Source organism: Phyllobates terribilis, unplaced genomic scaffold (assembly GCF_046119375.1).
Source record: "Phyllobates terribilis strain yellow unplaced genomic scaffold, ASM4611937v1 Scaffold_5__5_contigs__length_657084704, whole genome shotgun sequence".
In the NCBI taxonomy this organism is placed as follows: Eukaryota; Metazoa; Chordata; class Amphibia; order Anura; family Dendrobatidae; genus Phyllobates; species Phyllobates terribilis.
In genome coordinates, this window is record NW_027362765.1 from 98,781,000 (window position 1) to 98,803,095 (window position 22,096).

Sequence of the window (22,096 nt, forward strand, 5' to 3'; positions counted from 1 at the left end):
CATAATAGGCTCTGAGCCTTTATATACCTGTGCACAGCAGCAGCCACCTTCAGTCTGCTGCTGGACAGCCAGCAGCAGCAGCAGCAGCAGCAGGAGAGGTATGTAATCAGGAGCCCTCCTGCTAAGGGTAGACAGCTGCTCGTTCCACCCCACCCCCCGCCTTAATTGGTTCTCCTCCCTTCCAACGGTGTTGAGGCGGGTGGGAACAGCAGGGGGTGAAGGTGCTGTGTTTAAAGAGGTGGAGTTATGCAGATCTAAAACGCGTGGATTGCAGCAGCAGCAAGCCGAAAAGTGCAGGCATGTAAGGGATCTAGAGGTTGACAACATGTCTTCTTAACGGGAGTCCAGGAGCTCATCTCCACAAATGGACTTTTCAGGATCCTTGGGTGGCTCCGTAGTTTGAAACCAATTCTGGTTATCGCTTCTCGGCCTTTTGGCTAAGATCAAGTGTAGTATCTGTTCTTATCAGTTTAATATCTGATACGTCCCCTATCTGGGGACCATATATTAAATGGATTTTTAGAACAGGGAGATGGAAAAAGAGCTTGCTCTGTCCACTCCACGCATTGACCTGGTATTGCAGTATCTCCAGGACCGGTGCACCCCTTCTTTAATGCAGTTTCTAAAATCAGAAAGAATTGAATTCAATGTTTTTTGTTCATTTTGCTTGTTTGTCGGATTTGGGGATGGACTCTTTGGCTTTGCTTTTCTTCTCCTCATTGGATTTTTCATGTTCAAAGTTGCAGAAGCCAGATTACAAGCTCATTTTGGTTCAACTTCAGCAACTGTGCATTGCATGGCCATGTAATGTGATGCAATGCTATCTTTCTAGCTCTCCCTTTTTACTTCTTTTTGGATAAACAGACATATTAGGCAAGCATTTTGGAGCTTTCACCTAAATAACTACAGGTGGTGAGATAAGCTGCACAATATAATTGACCTTTCAGTATATTGTTGCACACACACCATCTATTTAGCAAATGCCCTTGTTATCAACAGCAGCCTTTTAAACTCACCTGAGCTAACAGGTATGTGCGCTGGTTACTCTGCTGCGCTTAAAATTTCTTTTTTGGTTTGCTACAATGCCTTTTCTGAAACGTTGTCTCCTTCTGCTGGAACACTGACTTCTTTCATTTAATGCCTGCAGACTATAAAAGAGAACCCAACCCAAAAAGTTTGGTTGATTAGTCTGTGGCATTCTGTTAAACTGTTGCTTATGGCGGTCTCTGTGAGCTTCTCAGCGACATTCAGCCAGCCAGGTATCCTGCCTGCAGTAGATGGAATGTGGCAATGGAACGCTGGCTGCGCGTGTCATAATAGGCTCTGAGCCTTTATATACCTGTGCACAGCAGCAGCCACCTTCAGTCTGCTGCTGGACAGCCAGCAGCAGCAGCAGCAGGAGAGGTATGTAATCAGGAGCCCTCCTGCTAAGGGTAGACAGCTGCTCGTTCCACCCCACCCCCCGCCTTAATTGGTTCTCCTCCCTTCCAACGGTGTTGAGGCGGGTGGGAACAGCAGGGGGTGAAGGTGCTGTGTTTAAAGAGGTGGAGTTATGCAGATCTAAAACGCGTGGATTGCAGCAGCAGCAAGCCGAAAAGTGCAGGCATGTAAGGGATCTAGAGGTTGACAACATGTCTTCTTAACGGGAGTCCAGGAGCTCATCTCCACAAATGGACTTTTCAGGATCCTTGGGTGGCTCCGTAGTTTGAAACCAATTCTGGTTATCGCTTCTCGGCCTTTTGGCTAAGATCAAGTGTAGTATCTGTTCTTATCAGTTTAATATCTGATACGTCCCCTATCTGGGGACCATATATTAAATGGATTTTTATAACAGGGAGATGGAAAAAGAGCTTGCTCTGTCCACTCCACGCATTGACCTGGTATTGCAGTATCTCCAGGACCGGTGCACCCCTTCTTTAATGCAGTTTCTAAAATCAGAAAGAATTGAATTCAATGTTTTTTGTTCATTTTGCTTGTTTGTCGGATTTTGGGATGGACTCTTTGGCTTTGCTTTTCTTCTCCTCATTGGATTTTTCATGTTCAAAGTTGCAGAAGCCAGATTACAAGCTCATTTTGGTTCAACTTCAGCAACTGTGCATTGCATTGCCATGTAATGTGATGCAATGCTATCTTTCTAGCTCTCCCTTTTTACTTCCTTTTGGATAAACAGACATATTAGGCAAGCATTTTGGAGCTTTCACCTAAATAACTACAGGTGGTGAGATAAGCTGCACAATATAATTGACCTTTCAGTATATTGTTGCACACACACCATCTATTTAGCAAATGCCCTTGTTATCAACAGCAGCCTTTTAAACTCACCTGAGCTAACAGGTATGTGCGCTGGTTACTCTGCTGCGCTTAAAATTTCTTTTTTGGTTTGCTACAATGCCTTTTCTGAAACGTTGTCTCCTTCTGCTGGAACACTGACTTCTTTCATTTAATGCCTGCAGACTATAAAAGAGAACCCAACCCAAAAAGTTTGGTTGATTAGTCTGTGGCATTCTGTTAAACTGTTGCTTATGGCGGTCTCTGTGAGCTTCTCAGCGACATTCAGCCAGCCAGGTATCCTGCCTGCAGTAGATGGAATGTGGCAATGGAACGCTGGCTGCGCGTGTCATAATAGGCTCTGAGCCTTTATATACCTGTGCACAGCAGCAGCCACCTTCAGTCTGCTGCTGGACAGCCAGCAGCAGCAGCAGCAGGAGAGGTATGTAATCAGGAGCCCTCCTGCTAAGGGTAGACAGCTGCTCGTTCCACCCCACCCCCCGCCTTAATTGGTTCTCCTCCCTTCCAACGGTGTTGAGGCGGGTGGGAACAGCAGGGGGTGAAGGTGCTGTGTTTAAAGAGGTGGAGTTATGCAGATCTAAAACGCGTGGATTGCAGCAGCAGCAAGCCGAAAAGTGCAGGCATGTAAGGGATCTAGAGGTTGACAACATGTCTTCTTAACGGGAGTCCAGGAGCTCATCTCCACAAATGGACTTTTCAGGATCCTTGGGTGGCTCCGTAGTTTGAAACCAATTCTGGTTATCGCTTCTCGGCCTTTTGGCTAAGATCAAGTGTAGTATCTGTTCTTATCAGTTTAATATCTGATACGTCCCCTATCTGGGGACCATATATTAAATGGATTTTTAGAACAGGGAGATGGAAAAAGAGCTTGCTCTGTCCACTCCACGCATTGACCTGGTATTGCAGTATCTCCAGGACCGGTGCACCCCTTCTTTAATGCAGTTTCTAAAATCAGAAAGAATTGAATTCAATGTTTTTTGTTCATTTTGCTTGTTTGTCGGATTTTGGGATGGACTCTTTGGCTTTGCTTTTCTTCTCCTCATTGGATTTTTCATGTTCAAAGTTGCAGAAGCCAGATTACAAGCTCATTTTGGTTCAACTTCAGCAACTGTGCATTGCATTGCCATGTAATGTGATGCAATGCTATCTTTCTAGCTCTCCCTTTTTACTTCCTTTTGGATAAACAGACATATTAGGCAAGCATTTTGGAGCTTTCACCTAAATAACTACAGGTGGTGAGATAAGCTGCACAATATAATTGACCTTTCAGTATATTGTTGCACACACACCATCTATTTAGCAAATGCCCTTGTTATCAACAGCAGCCTTTTAAACTCACCTGAGCTAACAGGTATGTGCGCTGGTTACTCTGCTGCGCTTAAAATTTCTTTTTTGGTTTGCTACAATGCCTTTTCTGAAACGTTGTCTCCTTCTGCTGGAACACTGACTTCTTTCATTTAATGCCTGCAGACTATAAAAGAGAACCCAACCCAAAAAGTTTGGTTGATTAGTCTGTGGCATTCTGTTAAACTGTTGCTTATGGCGGTCTCTGTGAGCTTCTCAGCGACATTCAGCCAGCCAGGTATCCTGCCTGCAGTAGATGGAATGAGGCAATGGAACGCTGGCTGCGCGTGTCATAATAGGCTCTGAGCCTTTATATACCTGTGCACAGCAGCAGCCACCTTCAGTCTGCTGCTGGACAGCCAGCAGCAGCAGCAGCAGGAGAGGTATGTAATCAGGAGCCCTCCTGCTAAGGGTAGACAGCTGCTCGTTCCACCCCACCCCCCGCCTTAATTGGTTCTCCTCCCTTCCAACGGTGTTGAGGCGGGTGGGAACAGCAGGGGGTGAAGGTGCTGTGTTTAAAGAGGTGGAGTTATGCAGATCTAAAACGCGTGGATTGCAGCAGCAGCAAGCCGAAAAGTGCAGGCATGTAAGGGATCTAGAGGTTGACAACATGTCTTCTTAACGGGAGTCCAGGAGCTCATCTCCACAAATGGACTTTTCAGGATCCTTGGGTGGCTCCGTAGTTTGAAACCAATTCTGGTTATCGCTTCTCGGCCTTTTGGCTAAGATCAAGTGTAGTATCTGTTCTTATCAGTTTAATATCTGATACGTCCCCTATCTGGGGACCATATATTAAATGGATTTTTAGAACAGGGAGATGGAAAAAGAGCTTGCTCTGTCCACTCCACGCATTGACCTGGTATTGCAGTATCTCCAGGACCGGTGCACCCCTTCTTTAATGCAGTTTCTAAAATCAGAAAGAATTGAATTCAATGTTTTTTGTTCATTTTGCTTGTTTGTCGGATTTTGGGATGGACTCTTTGGCTTTGCTTTTCTTCTCCTCATTGGATTTTTCATGTTCAAAGTTGCAGAAGCCAGATTACAAGCTCATTTTGGTTCAACTTCAGCAACTGTGCATTGCATTGCCATGTAATGTGATGCAATGCTATCTTTCTAGCTCTCCCTTTTTACTTCCTTTTGGATAAACAGACATATTAGGCAAGCATTTTGGAGCTTTCACCTAAATAACTACAGGTGGTGAGATAAGCTGCACAATATAATTGACCTTTCAGTATATTGTTGCACACACACCATCTATTTAGCAAATGCCCTTGTTATCAACAGCAGCCTTTTAAACTCACCTGAGCTAACAGGTATGTGCGCTGGTTACTCTGCTGCGCTTAAAATTTCTTTTTTGGTTTGCTACAATGCCTTTTCTGAAACGTTGTCTCCTTCTGCTGGAACACTGACTTCTTTCATTTAATGCCTGCAGACTATAAAAGAGAACCCAACCCAAAAAGTTTGGTTGATTAGTCTGTGGCATTCTGTTAAACTGTTGCTTATGGCGGTCTCTGTGAGCTTCTCAGCGACATTCAGCCAGCCAGGTATCCTGCCTGCAGTAGATGGAATGTGGCAATGGAACGCTGGCTGCGCGTGTCATAATAGGCTCTGAGCCTTTATATACCTGTGCACAGCAGCAGCCACCTTCAGTCTGCTGCTGGACAGCCAGCAGCAGCAGCAGCAGGAGAGGTATGTAATCAGGAGCCCTCCTGCTAAGGGTAGACAGCTGCTCGTTCCACCCCACCCCCCGCCTTAATTGGTTCTCCTCCCTTCCAACGGTGTTGAGGCGGGTGGGAACAGCAGGGGGTGAAGGTGCTGTGTTTAAAGAGGTGGAGTTATGCAGATCTAAAACGCGTGGATTGCAGCAGCAGCAAGCCGAAAAGTGCAGGCATGTAAGGGATCTAGAGGTTGACAACATGTCTTCTTAACGGGAGTCCAGGAGCTCATCTCCACAAATGGACTTTTCAGGATCCTTGGGTGGCTCCGTAGTTTGAAACCAATTCTGGTTATCGCTTCTCGGCCTTTTGGCAAGATCAGTGGTGGTTTTCTGCTGCTGGTGTTGTTTGGAGGGCAGTTGTGACTGGGGTTCCCCCTTGTGGGGCCCTAGTGTGCGATTGAGCGGCGATTGTGTTTATCTGCTGTAAAAATGGTGGAGAAAACACGTGGATTAGAGGACTCGGTCCGTCTGAAGGTGGCTGCAGGTCATGAAGGAGAAATCGGTTTGGACCAAGTTTGCGTTGATGTCTTGAAGAACATTAATGGCTTGAAGGTAACGGATGTATTGGCACTGCAGGATTTTCAGAAACAAGGAATTTATGATATCACTTTTGTTTCTTTGAGTATTTGCCAGAGAGTCTACATGGAGTTGGTACGAATGAAGGAAGAAAAGGAATTGAAATGCCTAGAGTTTATTGCACTGGAACCTCTGTTCCAGCAGACATATAAGTATGTGGTTGTGCACATGTATAACCCTAAAGTTCCGGATGAGACTGTTTCCAATTTTTTAGCTCGGTATTGTAGTGAGGTTAAATTTTTGGGAAGAATGAAGAACAAATACAATTATCTAAATGGCAAGAGGAGATATGTTGTAAAACTGAGACCGGATGATAGAGCTATTGGGGGTGCCAAGAGCATTCCTGCACAGTTTTCTATCGGAGGAGAAAGGGGATTTTGTTTTTATAATGGACAGATGGAATATTGTAGGAAGTGTCATGAGTTTGGACATGTTCAGAAAGATTGTCCAGTGCAAGGTGATGTTTGTAGAGGTTGTGGGAAATCTGGGCATGTTGCAAGTGGTTGCCCAATGAATAAGGTGTGTGATTTGTGTGGACATGCAGATCACCTTGCAAGGAAATGTAGATTGTGGGCTCAGATTCCTAGGTCACAGGTGGACGCTGAAGAGAGGCAGAAGAAGACTCGGCAGGAAAGTGGGGAGGAGGGCGAAGGCTCAGACTCAGAGGGGGAAAGCCAAAAACAAGATGGTGGTAGGGGAAGAGACCATGCGGTGCCCAAGATGGAGGAAAAGGGGCGGAGCCAGAAGAAAGTTGGTTTGAGGGAGGGGCTGGAAGTAATAAACAAAGTAGCTGATGTGCATGGCCCGGGTGATGGGATGGATTTGTCTAATATGGCGGAGTCAGTGAATCCTGTTTTGGGAAGAGATGGGGGTGAGGAAATGGAGGTTTTGGAGGAGGAGGATTCTGATTCGGATGGAACTATAACCCCTCAGCAGCGTGATAGGGTTAACAGTGATTGGAGTGAAAATGAGGAGGAAGATGATGGCAAGGAGGAGAGTTATGCCTCCGTGATTAAAAGAAGTAAGGTGGAGGGGTGTTGGTCTGGGGGGCAGGAAGATCCAGTCTCCCTAAGACCAGGTTATTCTAACAGGGACTCGAGTTCTGAGTCGCCTGATATACGTAGAAAAGTGGGTGGCAGGAGTGGGTTTTCTCCTGGTTCATGATGGATCGGGTATGGTGGAGATTTTTTCCTGTTGTTATGATGGCGTTGTGTGTTGCTTCTCTGAATGTACGAGGGATTGGTTCTGCTTGTAGGAGAGCAGGGATACTGGAGTACATTGAGAGTGTGAATGCAGATATTGTCTGTCTGCAGGAATGTGTAATTAAATCTGCCCCGCATGAGAGTGAGTGGAATAAGGGGCAATCTTTTTGGTCCCCATGCTCAGAAAACAGGAATGAAGGGGTGGGCATTTTACTGTGTAATTCCAGTCTAAAGGTTTTAGAGTTTAAAGTAATCATACCTGGGAGATGTTTGTTTTTATTAGTGGATTTTTTAGGTCAGCGGGTACGGGTTTTTAATGTTTATGCCCCTGCTGATAAACAAGCAAGAGTTGGGTTTTTGGAGTCTCTAAAGTTGTTTTTACCAGGCAGAGACTTCACTATAGTGGCTGGAGATTTTAATTGTGTCAGATCCGCAAAAGATCGTAAGAGCTCTACGGAAGGTAGGACTGATGTTACGTCTAATATTTTAAATCAGATTGTGCAGGATTTACGCTACACGGATGCTGGTCTGATGGTTGGGCCAAGTGATAAGTTCACATACATATCAGATAGTGGACGTAGTGTTTCCCGAATTGACTATGTTTTTATGTCTGAAGGGATTAAGGTGGCCAAGTGCAACCACGTGATGACGACTTTTTCTGACCACAAGATGATAGTGGTAGATCTGTGTATAGCTGAGTCCCTGGCTTTTGGAAAGGGACTCTGGAAGCTGAACGTAAGCCTGCTGGAAGAGGAGAGTGTTAAGGTTGGTTTTAATAACGTGTTTTTGTCTTGTGTGTCTGAACAGCACCTTTTTAAAGATTTGCTAGAGTGGTGGGACTGGGCTAAGGAGAAATTTGCATGTTATTTTAAAGGGGTGTGTTTTAGGAGAGCGAAAGCCAAAAGGGATCATGATGCTGCTGTTATTTCAAAATTGGAAGTACTCCATAAGTTTAAGAGAGCGGGGATGGAGGTGGATAAAGAGATTGCAGATTTGAAGGACGAACTGAAGAAGATACTTATTGAAAAAGGGAAGACTATTATGTTTAAGGCAAAAATAAAGCACATGGAGGAAAATGAGCAATGTTCGAGATACTTTTTTAAAAAATGTTTTAAACCTAAAGGGGTTTTTAAGTCTGTTTTTTCTCCTGCAGGGGAGGTATCTGGGGATGAGATGATTGGCAGTATTCTTTCCTTTTATGAAACACTCTTCTCTAACGATAGTAGAGCCAGTGATGCGGAAATTAATGATTATTGCAAAGTATTAACTAATAATATTCCTGAGGAGAAAATTGGGTTTTTAAGTGAGGAGGTTGGGAAAGATGAAATTAGACGGGCAGTGGATGGCTTGGCGAAAGGCAAGACGCCAGGCTGTGATGGTCTTCCTGCTGAATTTTATGTTAGATTTTGGGATATTATAGGTGTGGAGTTTTCCCGGGTGGTGCAATATGGTTTTACTCATGGGATTTTATCGGTTTCTATGCGTAGGGGGATTGTTACGCTGATTCATAAGAAAGGGGACATGAGGGATATTAAAAATTGGAGGCCCATAACATTGTTAAACAGTGATTACAAAATTATTTCTAAAATTGTGGCTGGTAGACTGGCAGATGTGATAGGTGATATGGTGGGGGAGTATCAGGCATGTGCAGTGCCTGGTAGGAAAATTTCAGATAATTTGCTGCTTCTAAGAGACTTAATTTATCAGGCTAATTTGAATAAGAATGCTCTTTTGTTACAGTCGGTGGACCTGGAGAAAGCCTTTGATAAAATATCACATAGATTTTTGTTCTCTGCTTTAAGTCACCTTGGTGTTCCGGATAAATTATTGATGGTCATTAAGAGTTTTTATTGTGGGGTCAGTAGCCAGATTTTAGTTAATGGGCATGTGAGTTCCAGTTTTAATATTTTATCGGGAGTTAGGCAGGGTTGTCCCCTGTCACCAATTCTTTTTATCTGTGTGGTGGAGGCCCTTTTAAAAAGTGTGCAAGTTGACAAGTGTGTGGCTGGTGTTTTTATTCCTGGGGGATCCGGGGGTCCAGTCAAGTCTTTAAGTTATATGGATGATATTGTTTTTACTTGTGGTTCACAGGCGGATCTCAATAGAGTGAATTTGCACGTAAGGATTTTTTGTTGTGTGGCTGGTATGGCGGTGAATTGGGGAAAGTGCCAGCTTTGTAACTTTGGGAGGCAGGTTGAGGTTAACGTGGCAGGAGTGGAGAGTAGGGAGGAAATTGAGGTTCTTGGTGTCATCTTTGAGAAGGAACTGAAAGGGAAAAGCAGCCTGAAGATTCTAGAAGACAAAATGGATCAGAAGTTGAACTTTTGGAAACTAAGGAACCTGTCGCTGAGAGGGAAAGTGCTGGTAATCAAGTCTGTGATTCTCCCGCTTCTGCTGTACACTGCTTTGATTTTCCCACCTGCTGTGCTTTGGACAAAGAGAGTGACAAGGAAACTGTTTGTGTTTTTTTGGGGATCCAAAATGGAGAAACTAAGAAGAGGAATGGTTATGTGTTCTGTGGAAAATGGGGGTTGTGATTTTCCTAACATTGACTTATTTTTAAGAATGCATTATTTTTTGAACATTTATAAATTATCCCAGTGCAATAACAGGACTGCGGACATGTGCAAATATTTAGCAGGACGGCTTTTCCAGAAATGGAGCTGGTGTGAGAAGGATTTAAGAAAACCAGTTTCGTTTGTGATACCGTTTTTTTATGTGGTGCTTAGGTCCTTCTATGATCAAAATGGGATAAGCTCCATGGTTAGACCGGACAAAAAACTGATTGTCTCAGGTATTAAGAAGAAGGAGATGTTATGTGATGTGCCGTTTTGTAATAATGCACAGTCTGGACAGGTGTGGAAGCTTTTTTTCATGCGTGGAATCAGCAACAGACAGAAGGATGTAACCTGGATGGCGTTGCATGGATGCTTGCCAACAAGGGCTTTTTTGAATGACCGGGGGATAAAGGTTCAAGAACTATGTCCTAGGGAAGGTTGCAATAAGGTGGAAACAATACAGCATATTTTTTGGGACTGTTTTTTTGCTAAAAAAGTTTTTACCTTGTTGTCACGTATGTTTGTTGCTTTAGTTGGTTTTCATTGTTTCGATTTTGAAAGGATTTTAATAGGTCAAGATTTTAAGTACTCGCAAAGGAAGCGGGCAAGCTGGATTATTTTTGTCATATATAAAGAGGTTTTATGGGACGTTCGGAATTTGGTGATTTTTAAAAAGATTGTTTTTTCCCCCATGGAATGCAGAAAGATTTTTCTTGCTAGACTGTTTTATGCCTATTTATTGGATAAAAAGAAGTATGGTGAGACAGCAGCAGAAGCACTCTGGAACTTTTCACATTGGACTTCTTACAGTAAGTAACAGTTAATTGCAGGGTTGTGTTTTTTGGGATTTTGTTTTTGTTTTTCCGAATGATGATTTGAGAACCCGTTATGTGAATATGCGCTATGATGCATAAATTAATGTGGGTCTTAATCTGAGGAAAAAAAAAAAAAAAAATCTGTTCTTATCAGTTTAATATCTGATACGTCCCCTATCTGGGGACCATATATTAAATGGATTTTTAGAACAGGGAGATGGAAAAAGAGCTTGCTCTGTCCACTCCACGCATTGACCTGGTATTGCAGTATCTCCAGGACCGGTGCACCCCTTCTTTAATGCAGTTTCTAAAATCAGAAAGAATTGAATTCAATGTTTTTTGTTCATTTTGCTTGTTTGTCGGATTTTGGGATGGACTCTTTGGCTTTGCTTTTCTTCTCCTCATTGGATTTTTCATGTTCAAAGTTGCAGAAGCCAGATTACAAGCTCATTTTGGTTCAACTTCAGCAACTGTGCATTGCATTGCCATGTAATGTGATGCAATGCTATCTTTCTAGCTCTCCCTTTTTACTTCCTTTTGGATAAACAGACATATTAGGCAAGCATTTTGGAGCTTTCACCTAAATAACTACAGGTGGTGAGATAAGCTGCACAATATAATTGACCTTTCAGTATATTGTTGCACACACACCATCTATTTAGCAAATGCCCTTGTTATCAACAGCAGCCTTTTAAACTCACCTGAGCTAACAGGTATGTGCGCTGGTTACTCTGCTGCGCTTAAAATTTCTTTTTTGGTTTGCTACAATGCCTTTTCTGAAACGTTGTCTCCTTCTGCTGGAACACTGACTTCTTTCATTTAATGCCTGCAGACTATAAAAGAGAACCCAACCCAAAAAGTTTGGTTGATTAGTCTGTGGCATTCTGTTAAACTGTTGCTTATGGCGGTCTCTGTGAGCTTCTCAGCGACATTCAGCCAGCCAGGTATCCTGCCTGCAGTAGATGGAATGTGGCAATGGAACGCTGGCTGCGCGTGTCATAATAGGCTCTGAGCCTTTATATACCTGTGCACAGCAGCAGCCACCTTCAGTCTGCTGCTGGACAGCCAGCAGCAGCAGCAGCAGGAGAGGTATGTAATCAGGAGCCCTCCTGCTAAGGGTAGACAGCTGCTCGTTCCACCCCACCCCCCGCCTTAATTGGTTCTCCTCCCTTCCAACGGTGTTGAGGCGGGTGGGAACAGCAGGGGGTGAAGGTGCTGTGTTTAAAGAGGTGGAGTTATGCAGATCTAAAACGCGTGGATTGCAGCAGCAGCAAGCCGAAAAGTGCAGGCATGTAAGGGATCTAGAGGTTGACAACATGTCTTCTTAACGGGAGTCCAGGAGCTCATCTCCACAAATGGACTTTTCAGGATCCTTGGGTGGCTCCGTAGTTTGAAACCAATTCTGGTTATCGCTTCTCGGCCTTTTGGCTAAGATCAAGTGTAGTATCTGTTCTTATCAGTTTAATATCTGATACGTCCCCTATCTGGGGACCATATATTAAATGGATTTTTAGAACAGGGAGATGGAAAAAGAGCTTGCTCTGTCCACTCCACGCATTGACCTGGTATTGCAGTATCTCCAGGACCGGTGCACCCCTTCTTTAATGCAGTTTCTAAAATCAGAAAGAATTGAATTCAATGTTTTTTGTTCATTTTGCTTGTTTGTCGGATTTTGGGATGGACTCTTTGGCTTTGCTTTTCTTCTCCTCATTGGATTTTTCATGTTCAAAGTTGCAGAAGCCAGATTACAAGCTCATTTTGGTTCAACTTCAGCAACTGTGCATTGCATTGCCATGTAATGTGATGCAATGCTATCTTTCTAGCTCTCCCTTTTTACTTCCTTTTGGATAAACAGACATATTAGGCAAGCATTTTGGAGCTTTCACCTAAATAACTACAGGTGGTGAGATAAGCTGCACAATATAATTGACCTTTCAGTATATTGTTGCACACACACCATCTATTTAGCAAATGCCCTTGTTATCAACAGCAGCCTTTTAAACTCACCTGAGCTAACAGGTATGTGCGCTGGTTACTCTGCTGCGCTTAAAATTTCTTTTTTGGTTTGCTACAATGCCTTTTCTGAAACGTTGTCTCCTTCTGCTGGAACACTGACTTCTTTCATTTAATGCCTGCAGACTATAAAAGAGAACCCAACCCAAAAAGTTTGGTTGATTAGTCTGTGGCATTCTGTTAAACTGTTGCTTATGGCGGTCTCTGTGAGCTTCTCAGCGACATTCAGCCAGCCAGGTATCCTGCCTGCAGTAGATGGAATGTGGCAATGGAACGCTGGCTGCGCGTGTCATAATAGGCTCTGAGCCTTTATATACCTGTGCACAGCAGCAGCCACCTTCAGTCTGCTGCTGGACAGCCAGCAGCAGCAGCAGCAGGAGAGGTATGTAATCAGGAGCCCTCCTGCTAAGGGTAGACAGCTGCTCGTTCCACCCCACCCCCCGCCTTAATTGGTTCTCCTCCCTTCCAACGGTGTTGAGGCGGGTGGGAACAGCAGGGGGTGAAGGTGCTGTGTTTAAAGAGGTGGAGTTATGCAGATCTAAAACGCGTGGATTGCAGCAGCAGCAAGCCGAAAAGTGCAGGCATGTAAGGGATCTAGAGGTTGACAACATGTCTTCTTAACGGGAGTCCAGGAGCTCATCTCCACAAATGGACTTTTCAGGATCCTTGGGTGGCTCCGTAGTTTGAAACCAATTCTGGTTATCGCTTCTCGGCCTTTTGGCTAAGATCAAGTGTAGTATCTGTTCTTATCAGTTTAATATCTGATACGTCCCCTATCTGGGGACCATATATTAAATGGATTTTTAGAACAGGGAGATGGAAAAAGAGCTTGCTCTGTCCACTCCACGCATTGACCTGGTATTGCAGTATCTCCAGGACCGGTGCACCCCTTCTTTAATGCAGTTTCTAAAATCAGAAAGAATTGAATTCAATGTTTTTTCTTCATTTTGCTTGTTTGTCGGATTTTGGGATGGACTCTTTGGCTTTGCTTTTCTTCTCCTCATTGGATTTTTCATGTTCAAAGTTGCAGAAGCCAGATTACAAGCTCATTTTGGTTCAACTTCAGCAACTGTGCATTGCATTGCCATGTAATGTGATGCAATGCTATCTTTCTAGCTCTCCCTTTTTACTTCCTTTTGGATAAACAGACATATTAGGCAAGCATTTTGGAGCTTTCACCTAAATAACTACAGGTGGTGAGATAAGCTGCACAATATAATTGACCTTTCAGTATATTGTTGCACACACACCATCTATTTAGCAAATGCCCTTGTTATCAACAGCAGCCTTTTAAACTCACCTGAGCTAACAGGTATGTGCGCTGGTTACTCTGCTGCGCTTAAAATTTCTTTTTTGGTTTGCTACAATGCCTTTTCTGAAACGTTGTCTCCTTCTGCTGGAACACTGACTTCTTTCATTTAATGCCTGCAGACTATAAAAGAGAACCCAACCCAAAAAGTTTGGTTGATTAGTCTGTGGCATTCTGTTAAACTGTTGCTTATGGCGGTCTCTGTGAGCTTCTCAGCGACATTCAGCCAGCCAGGTATCCTGCCTGCAGTAGATGGAATGTGGCAATGGAACGCTGGCTGCGCGTGTCATAATAGGCTCTGAGCCTTTATATACCTGTGCACAGCAGCAGCCACCTTCAGTCTGCTGCTGGACAGCCAGCAGCAGCAGCAGGAGAGGTATGTAATCAGGAGCCCTCCTGCTAAGGGTAGACAGCTGCTCGTTCCACCCCACCCCCCGCCTTAATTGGTTCTCCTCCCTTCCAACGGTGTTGAGGCGGGTGGGAACAGCAGGGCGTGAAGGTGCTGTGTTTAAAGAGGTGGAGTTATGCAGATCTAAAACGCGTGGATTGCAGCAGCAGCAAGCCGAAAAGTGCAGGCATGTAAGGGATCTAGAGGTTGACAACATGTCTTCTTAACGGGAGTCCAGGAGCTCATCTCCACAAATGGACTTTTCAGGATCCTTGGGTGGCTCCGTAGTTTGAAACCAATTCTGGTTATCGCTTCTCGGCCTTTTGGCTAAGATCAAGTGTAGTATCAGTTCTTATCAGTTTAATATCTGATACGTCCCCTATCTGGGGACCATATATTAAATGGATTTTTAGAACAGGGAGATGGAAAAAGAGCTTGCTCTGTCCACTCCACGCATTGACCTGGTATTGCAGTATCTCCAGGACCGGTGCACCCCTTCTTTAATGCAGTTTCTAAAATCAGAAAGAATTGAATTCAATGTTTTTTGTTCATTTTGCTTGTTTGTCGGATTTGGGGATGGACTCTTTGGCTTTGCTTTTCTTCTCCTCATTGGATTTTTCATGTTCAAAGTTGCAGAAGCCAGATTACAAGCTCATTTTGGTTCAACTTCAGCAACTGTGCATTGCATTGCCATGTAATGTGATGCAATGCTATCTTTCTAGCTCTCCCTTTTTACTTCCTTTTGGATAAACAGACATATTAGGCAAGCATTTTGGAGCTTTCACCTAAATAACTACAGGTGGTGAGATAAGCTGCACAATATAATTGACCTTTCAGTATATTGTTGCACACACACCATCTATTTAGCAAATGCCCTTGTTATCAACAGCAGCCTTTTAAACTCACCTGAGCTAACAGGTATGTGCGCTGGTTACTCTGCTGCGCTTAAAATTTCTTTTTTGGTTTGCTACAATGCCTTTTCTGAAACGTTGTCTCCTTCTGCTGGAACACTGACTTCTTTCATTTAATGCCTGCAGACTATAAAAGAGAACCCAACCCAAAAAGTTTGGTTGATTAGTCTGTGGCATTCTGTTAAACTGTTGCTTATGGCGGTCTCTGTGAGCTTCTCAGCGACATTCAGCCAGCCAGGTATCCTGCCTGCAGTAGATGGAATGTGGCAATGGAACGCTGGCTGCGCGTGTCATAATAGGCTCTGAGCCTTTATATACCTGTGCACAGCAGCAGCCACCTTCAGTCTGCTGCTGGACAGCCAGCAGCAGCAGCAGCAGGAGAGGTATGTAATCAGGAGCCCTCCTGCTAAGGGTAGACAGCTGCTCGTTCCACCCCACCCCCCGCCTTAATTGGTTCTCCTCCCTTCCAACGGTGTTGAGGCGGGTGGGAACAGCAGGGGGTGAAGGTGCTGTGTTTAAAGAGGTGGAGTTATGCAGATCTAAACGCGTGGATTGCAGCAGCAGCAAGCCGAAAAGTGCAGGCATGTAAGGGATCTAGAGGTTGACAACATGTCTTCTTAACGGGAGTCCAGGAGCTCATCTCCACAAATGGACTTTTCAGGATCCTTGGGTGGCTCCGTAGTTTGAAACCAATTCTGGTTATCGCTTCTCGGCCTTTTGGCTAAGATCAAGTGTAGTATCTGTTCTTATCAGTTTAATATCTGATACGTCCCCTATCTGGGGACCATATATTAAATGGATTTTTAGAACAGGGAGATGGAAAAAGAGCTTGCTCTGTCCACTCCACGCATTGACCTGGTATTGCAGTATCTCCAGGACCGGTGCACCCCTTCTTTAATGCAGTTTCTAAAATCAGAAAGAATTGAATTCAATGTTTTTTGTTCATTTTGCTTGTTTGTCGGATTTGGGGATGGACTCTTTGGCTTTGCTTTTCTTCTCCTCATTGGATTTTTCATGTTCAAAGTTGCAGAAGCCAGATTACAAGCTCATTTTGGTTCAACTTCAGCAACTGTGCATTGCATTGCCATGTAATGTGATGCAATGCTATCTTTCTAGCTCTCCCTTTTTACTTCCTTTTGGATAAACAGACATATTAGGCAAGCATTTTGGAGCTTTCACCTAAATAACTACAGGTGGTGAGATAAGCTGCACAATATAATTGACCTTTCAGTATATTGTTGCACACACACCATCTATTTATCAAATGCCCTTGTTATCAACAGCAGCCTTTTAAACTCACCTGAGCTAACAGGTATGTGCGCTGGTTACTCTGCTGCGCTTAAAATTTCTTTTTTGGTTTGCTACAATGCCTTTTCTGAAACGTTGTCTCCTTCTGCTGGAACACTGACTTCTTTCATTTAATGCCTGCAGACTATAAAAGAGAACCCAACCCAAAAAGTTTGGTTGATTAGTCTGTGGCATTCTGTTAAACTGTTGCTTATGGCGGTCTCTGTGAGCTTCTCAGCGACATTCAGCCAGCCAGGTATCCTGCCTGCAGTAGATGGAATGTGGCAATGGAACGCTGGCTGCGCGTGTCATAATAGGCTCTGAGCCTTTATATACCTGTGCACAGCAGCAGCCACCTTCAGTCTGCTGCTGGACAGCCAGCAGCAGCAGCAGCAGGAGAGGTATGTAATCAGGAGCCCTCCTGCTAAGGGTAGACAGCTGCTCGTTCCACCCCACCCCCCGCCTTAATTGGTTCTCCTCCCTTCCAACGGTGTTGAGGCGGGTGGGAACAGCAGGGGGTGAAGGTGCTGTGTTTAAAGAGGTGGAGTTATGCAGATCTAAAACGCGTGGATTGCAGCAGCAGCAAGCCGAAAAGTGCAGGCATGTAAGGGATCTAGAGGTTGACAACATGTCTTCTTAACGGGAGTCCAGGAGCTCATCTCCACAAATGGACTTTTCAGGATCCTTGGGTGGCTCCGTAGTTTGAAACCAATTCTGGTTATCGCTTCTCGGCCTTTTGGCTAAGATCAAGTGTAGTATCTGTTCTTATCAGTTTAATATCTGATACGTCCCCTATCTGGGGACCATATATTAAATGGATTTTTAGAACAGGGAGATGGAAAAAGAGCTTGCTCTGTCCACTCCACGCATTGACCTGGTATTGCAGTATCTCCAGGACCGGTGCACCCCTTCTTTAATGCAGTTTCTAAAATCAGAAAGAATTGAATTCAATGTTTTTTGTTCATTTTGCTTGTTTGTCGGATTTGGGGATGGACTCTTTGGCTTTGCTTTTCTTCTCCTCATTGGATTTTTCATGTTCAAAGTTGCAGAAGCCAGATTACAAGCTCATTTTGGTTCAACTTCAGCAACTGTGCATTGCATTGCCATGTAATGTGATGCAATGCTATCTTTCTAGCTCTCCCTTTTTACTTCCTTTTGGATAAACAGACATATTAGGCAAGCATTTTGGAGCTTTCACCTAAATAACTACAGGTGGTGAGATAAGCTGCACAATATAATTGACCTTTCAGTATATTGTTGCACACACACCATCTATTTAGCAAATGCCCTTGTTATCAACAGCAGCCTTTTAAACTCACCTGAGCTAACAGGTATGTGCGCTGGTTACTCTGCTGCGCTTAAAATTTCTTTTTTGGTTTGCTACAATGCTTTTTCTGAAACGTTGTCTCCTTCTGCTGGAACACTGACTTCTTTCATTTAATGCCTGCAGACTATAAAAGAGAACCCAACCCAAAAAGTTTGGTTGATTAGTCTGTGGCATTCTGTTAAACTGTTGCTTATGGCGGTCTCTGTGAGCTTCTCAGCGACATTCAGCCAGCCAGGTATCCTGCCTGCAGTAGATGGAATGTGGCAATGGAACGCTGGCTGCGCGTGTCATAATAGGCTCTGAGCCTTTATATACCTGTGCACAGCAGCAGCCACCTTCAGTCTGCTGCTGGACAGCCAGCAGCAGCAGCAGCAGCAGGAGAGGTATGTAATCAGGAGCCCTCCTGCTAAGGGTAGACAGCTGCTCGTTCCACCCCACCCCCCGCCTTAATTGGTTCTCCTCCCTTCCAACGGTGTTGAGGCGGGTGGGAACAGCAGGGGGTGAAGGTGCTGTGTTTAAAGAGGTGGAGTTATGCAGATCTAAAACGCGTGGATTGCAGCAGCAGCAAGCCGAAAAGTGCAGGCATGTAAGGGATCTAGAGGTTGACAACATGTCTTCTTAACGGGAGTCCAGGAGCTCATCTCCACAAATGGACTTTTCAGGATCCTTGGGTGGCTCCGTAGTTTGAAACCAATTCTGGTTATCGCTTCTCGGCCTTTTGGCTAAGATCAAGTGTAGTATCTGTTCTTATCAGTTTAATATCTGATACGTCCCCTATCTGGGGACCATATATTAAATGGATTTTTAGAACAGGGAGATGGAAAAAGAGCTTGCTCTGTCCACTCCACGCATTGACCTGGTATTGCAGTATCTCCAGGACCGGTGCACCCCTTCTTTAATGCAGTTTCTAAAATCAGAAAGAATTGAATTCAATGTTTTTTGTTCATTTTGCTTGTTTGTCGGATTTGGGGATGGACTCTTTGGCTTTGCTTTTCTTCTCCTCATTGGATTTTTCATGTTCAAAGTTGCAGAAGCCAGATTACAAGCTCATTTTGGTTCAACTTCAGCAACTGTGCATTGAATTGCCATGTAATGTGATGCAATGCTATCTTTCTAGCTCTCCCTTTTTACTTCCTTTTGGATAAACAGACATATTAGGCAAGCATTTTGGAGCTTTCACCTAAATAACTACAGGTGGTGAGATAAGCTGCACAATATAATTGACCTTTCAGTATATTGTTGCACACACACCATCTATTTATCAAATGCCCTTGTTATCAACAGCAGCCTTTTAAACTCACCTGAGCTAACAGGTATGTGCGCTGGTTACTCTGCTGCGCTTAAAATTTCTTTTTTGGTTTGCTACAATGCCTTTTCTGAAACATTGTCTCCTTCTGCTGGAACACTGACTTCTTTCATTTAATGCCTGCAGACTATAAAAGAGAACCCAACCCAAAAAGTTTGGTTGATTAGTCTGTGGCATTCTGTTAAACTGTTGCTTATGGCGGTCTCTGTGAGCTTCTCAGCGACATTCAGCCAGCCAGGTATCCTGCCTGCAGTAGATGGAATGTGGCAATGGAACGCTGGCTGCGCGTGTCATAATAGGCTCTGAGCCTTTATATACCTGTGCACAGCAGCAGCCACCTTCAGTCTGCTGCTGGACAGCCAGCAGCAGCAGCAGCAGGAGAGGTATGTAATCAGGAGCCCTCCTGCTAAGGGTAGACAGCTGCTCGTTCCACCCCACCCCCCGCCTTAATTGGTTCTCCTCCCTTCCAACGGTGTTGAGGCGGGTGGGAACAGCAGGGGGTGAAGGTGCTGTGTTTAAAGAGGTGGAGTTATGCAGATCTAAAACGCGTGGATTGCAGCAGCAGCAAGCCGAAAAGTGCAGGCATGTAAGGGATCTAGAGGTTGACAACATGTCTTCTTAACGGGAGTCCAGGAGCTCATCTCCACAAATGGACTTTTCAGGATCCTTGGGTGGCTCCGTAGTTTGAAACCAATTCTGGTTATCGCTTCTCGGCCTTTTGGCTAAGATCAAGTGTAGTATCTGTTCTTATCAGTTTAATATCTGATACGTCCCCTATCTGGGGACCATATATTAAATGGATTTTTAGAACAGGGAGATGGAAAAAGAGCTTGCTCTGTCCACTCCACGCATTGACCTGGTATTGCAGTATCTCCAGGACCGGTGCACCCCTTCTTTAATGCAGTTTCTAAAATCAGAAAGAATTGAATTCAATGTTTTTTGTTCATTTTGCTTGTTTGTCGGATTTGGGGATGGACTCTTTGGCTTTGCTTTTCTTCTCCTCATTGGATTTTTCATGTTCAAAGTTGCAGAAGCCAGATTACAAGCTCATTTTGGTTCAACTTCAGCAACTGTGCATTGCATTGCCATGTAATGTGATGCAATGCTATCTTTCTAGCTCTCCCTTTTTACTTCCTTTTGGATAAACAGACATATTAGGCAAGCATTTTGGAGCTTTCACCTAAATAACTACAGGTGGTGAGATAAGCTGCACAATATAATTGACCTTTCAGTATATTGTTGCACACACACCATCTATTTAGCAAATGCCCTTGTTATCAACAGCAGCCTTTTAAACTCACCTGAGCTAACAGGTATGTGCGCTGGTTACTCTGCTGCGCTTAAAATTTCTTTTTTGGTTTGCTACAATGCTTTTTCTGAAACGTTGTCTCCTTCTGCTGGAACACTGACTTCTTTCATTTAATGCCTGCAGACTATAAAAGAGAACCCAACCCAAAAAGTTTGGTTGATTAGTCTGTGGCATTCTGTTAAACTGTTGCTTATGGCGGTCTCTGTGAGCTTCTCAGCGACATTCAGCCAGCCAGGTATCCTGCCTGCAGTAGATGGAATGTGGCAATGGAACGCTGGCTGCGCGTGTCATAATAGGCTCTGAGCCTTTATATACCTGTGCACAGCAGCAGCCACCTTCAGTCTGCTGCTGGACAGCCAGCAGCAGCAGCAGCAGCAGGAGAGGTATGTAATCAGGAGCCCTCCTGCTAAGGGTAGACAGCTGCTCGTTCCACCCCACCCCCCGCCTTAATTGGTTCTCCTCCCTTCCAACGGTGTTGAGGCGGGTGGGAACAGCAGGGGGTGAAGGTGCTGTGTTTAAAGAGGTGGAGTTATGCAGATCTAAAACGCGTGGATTGCAGCAGCAGCAAGCCGAAAAGTGCAGGCATGTAAGGGATCTAGAGGTTGACAACATGTCTTCTTAACGGGAGTCCAGGAGCTCATCTCCACAAATGGACTTTTCAGGATCCTTGGGTGGCTCCGTAGTTTGAAACCAATTCTGGTTATCGCTTCTCGGCCTTTTGGCTAAGATCAAGTGTAGTATCTGTTCTTATCAGTTTAATATCTGATACGTCCCCTATCTGGGGACCATATATTAAATGGATTTTTAGAACAGGGAGATGGAAAAAGAGCTTGCTCTGTCCACTCCACGCATTGACCTGGTATTGCAGTATCTCCAGGACCGGTGCACCCCTTCTTTAATGCAGTTTCTAAAATCAGAAAGAATTGAATTCAATGTTTTTTGTTCATTTTGCTTGTTTGTCGGATTTGGGGATGGACTCTTTGGCTTTGCTTTTCTTCTCCTCATTGGATTTTTCATGTTCAAAGTTGCAGAAGCCAGATTACAAGCTCATTTTGGTTCAACTTCAGCAACTGTGCATTGAATTGCCATGTAATGTGATGCAATGCTATCTTTCTAGCTCTCCCTTTTTACTTCCTTTTGGATAAACAGACATATTAGGCAAGCATTTTGGAGCTTTCACCTAAATAACTACAGGTGGTGAGATAAGCTGCACAATATAATTGACCTTTCAGTATATTGTTGCACACACACCATCTATTTAGCAAATGCCCTTGTTATCAACAGCAGCCTTTTAAACTCACCTGAGCTAACAGGTATGTGCGCTGGTTACTCTGCTGCGCTTAAAATTTCTTTTTTGGTTTGCTACAATGCCTTTTCTGAAACGTTGTCTCCTTCTGCTGGAACACTGACTTCTTTCATTTAATGCCTGCAGACTATAAAAGAGAACCCAACCCAAAAAGTTTGGTTGATTAGTCTGTGGCATTCTGTTAAACTGTTGCTTATGGCGGTCTCTGTGAGCTTCTCAGCGACATTCAGCCAGCCAGGTATCCTGCCTGCAGTAGATGGAATGTGGCAATGGAACGCTGGCTGCGCGTGTCATAATAGGCTCTGAGCCTTTATATACCTGTGCACAGCAGCAGCCACCTTCAGTCTGCTGCTGGACAGCCAGCAGCAGCAGCAGCAGGAGAGGTATGTAATCAGGAGCCCTCCTGCTAAGGGTAGACAGCTGCTCGTTCCACCCCACC

At 44.3% G+C, this 22,096-nt stretch overlaps 13 non-coding genes across 13 annotated transcripts; all 13 read left to right on the forward strand.

The window, feature by feature from the left end:
- The first annotated feature begins 417 nt into the window (after positions 1-417).
- Positions 418-608, forward strand: LOC141274007 (U2 spliceosomal RNA). The gene has a single exon (XR_012322303.1). It is a non-coding gene; the product is annotated as a U2 spliceosomal RNA (small nuclear RNA).
- Positions 609-1,723: 1,115 nt separating this feature from the next.
- LOC141149527 (U2 spliceosomal RNA) lies at positions 1,724-1,914 on the forward strand. The gene has a single exon (XR_012245819.1). It is a non-coding gene; the product is annotated as a U2 spliceosomal RNA (small nuclear RNA).
- Positions 1,915-3,029: 1,115 nt separating this feature from the next.
- Positions 3,030-3,220, forward strand: LOC141274008 (U2 spliceosomal RNA). Its single transcript, XR_012322304.1, has one exon. It is a non-coding gene; the product is annotated as a U2 spliceosomal RNA (small nuclear RNA).
- Positions 3,221-4,335: 1,115 nt separating this feature from the next.
- LOC141274009 (U2 spliceosomal RNA) lies at positions 4,336-4,526 on the forward strand. Its single transcript, XR_012322305.1, has one exon. It is a non-coding gene; the product is annotated as a U2 spliceosomal RNA (small nuclear RNA).
- A 6,070-nt stretch (positions 4,527-10,596) lies between these two features.
- LOC141150682 (U2 spliceosomal RNA) lies at positions 10,597-10,794 on the forward strand. Its single transcript, XR_012246817.1, has one exon. It is a non-coding gene; the product is annotated as a U2 spliceosomal RNA (small nuclear RNA).
- Positions 10,795-11,909: 1,115 nt separating this feature from the next.
- On the forward strand, positions 11,910-12,100 carry LOC141274010 (U2 spliceosomal RNA). Its single transcript, XR_012322306.1, has one exon. It is a non-coding gene; the product is annotated as a U2 spliceosomal RNA (small nuclear RNA).
- Positions 12,101-13,215: 1,115 nt separating this feature from the next.
- On the forward strand, positions 13,216-13,406 carry LOC141274011 (U2 spliceosomal RNA). Its single transcript, XR_012322307.1, has one exon. It is a non-coding gene; the product is annotated as a U2 spliceosomal RNA (small nuclear RNA).
- A 1,112-nt stretch (positions 13,407-14,518) lies between these two features.
- LOC141149813 (U2 spliceosomal RNA) lies at positions 14,519-14,709 on the forward strand. The gene has a single exon (XR_012246097.1). It is a non-coding gene; the product is annotated as a U2 spliceosomal RNA (small nuclear RNA).
- Positions 14,710-15,823: 1,114 nt separating this feature from the next.
- LOC141274012 (U2 spliceosomal RNA) lies at positions 15,824-16,014 on the forward strand. The gene has a single exon (XR_012322308.1). It is a non-coding gene; the product is annotated as a U2 spliceosomal RNA (small nuclear RNA).
- A 1,115-nt stretch (positions 16,015-17,129) lies between these two features.
- Positions 17,130-17,320, forward strand: LOC141274013 (U2 spliceosomal RNA). The gene has a single exon (XR_012322309.1). It is a non-coding gene; the product is annotated as a U2 spliceosomal RNA (small nuclear RNA).
- Positions 17,321-18,438: 1,118 nt separating this feature from the next.
- LOC141274014 (U2 spliceosomal RNA) lies at positions 18,439-18,629 on the forward strand. Its single transcript, XR_012322310.1, has one exon. It is a non-coding gene; the product is annotated as a U2 spliceosomal RNA (small nuclear RNA).
- A 1,115-nt stretch (positions 18,630-19,744) lies between these two features.
- On the forward strand, positions 19,745-19,935 carry LOC141274015 (U2 spliceosomal RNA). Its single transcript, XR_012322311.1, has one exon. It is a non-coding gene; the product is annotated as a U2 spliceosomal RNA (small nuclear RNA).
- A 1,118-nt stretch (positions 19,936-21,053) lies between these two features.
- On the forward strand, positions 21,054-21,244 carry LOC141274017 (U2 spliceosomal RNA). The gene has a single exon (XR_012322313.1). It is a non-coding gene; the product is annotated as a U2 spliceosomal RNA (small nuclear RNA).
- Positions 21,245-22,096: the final 852 nt, after the last annotated feature.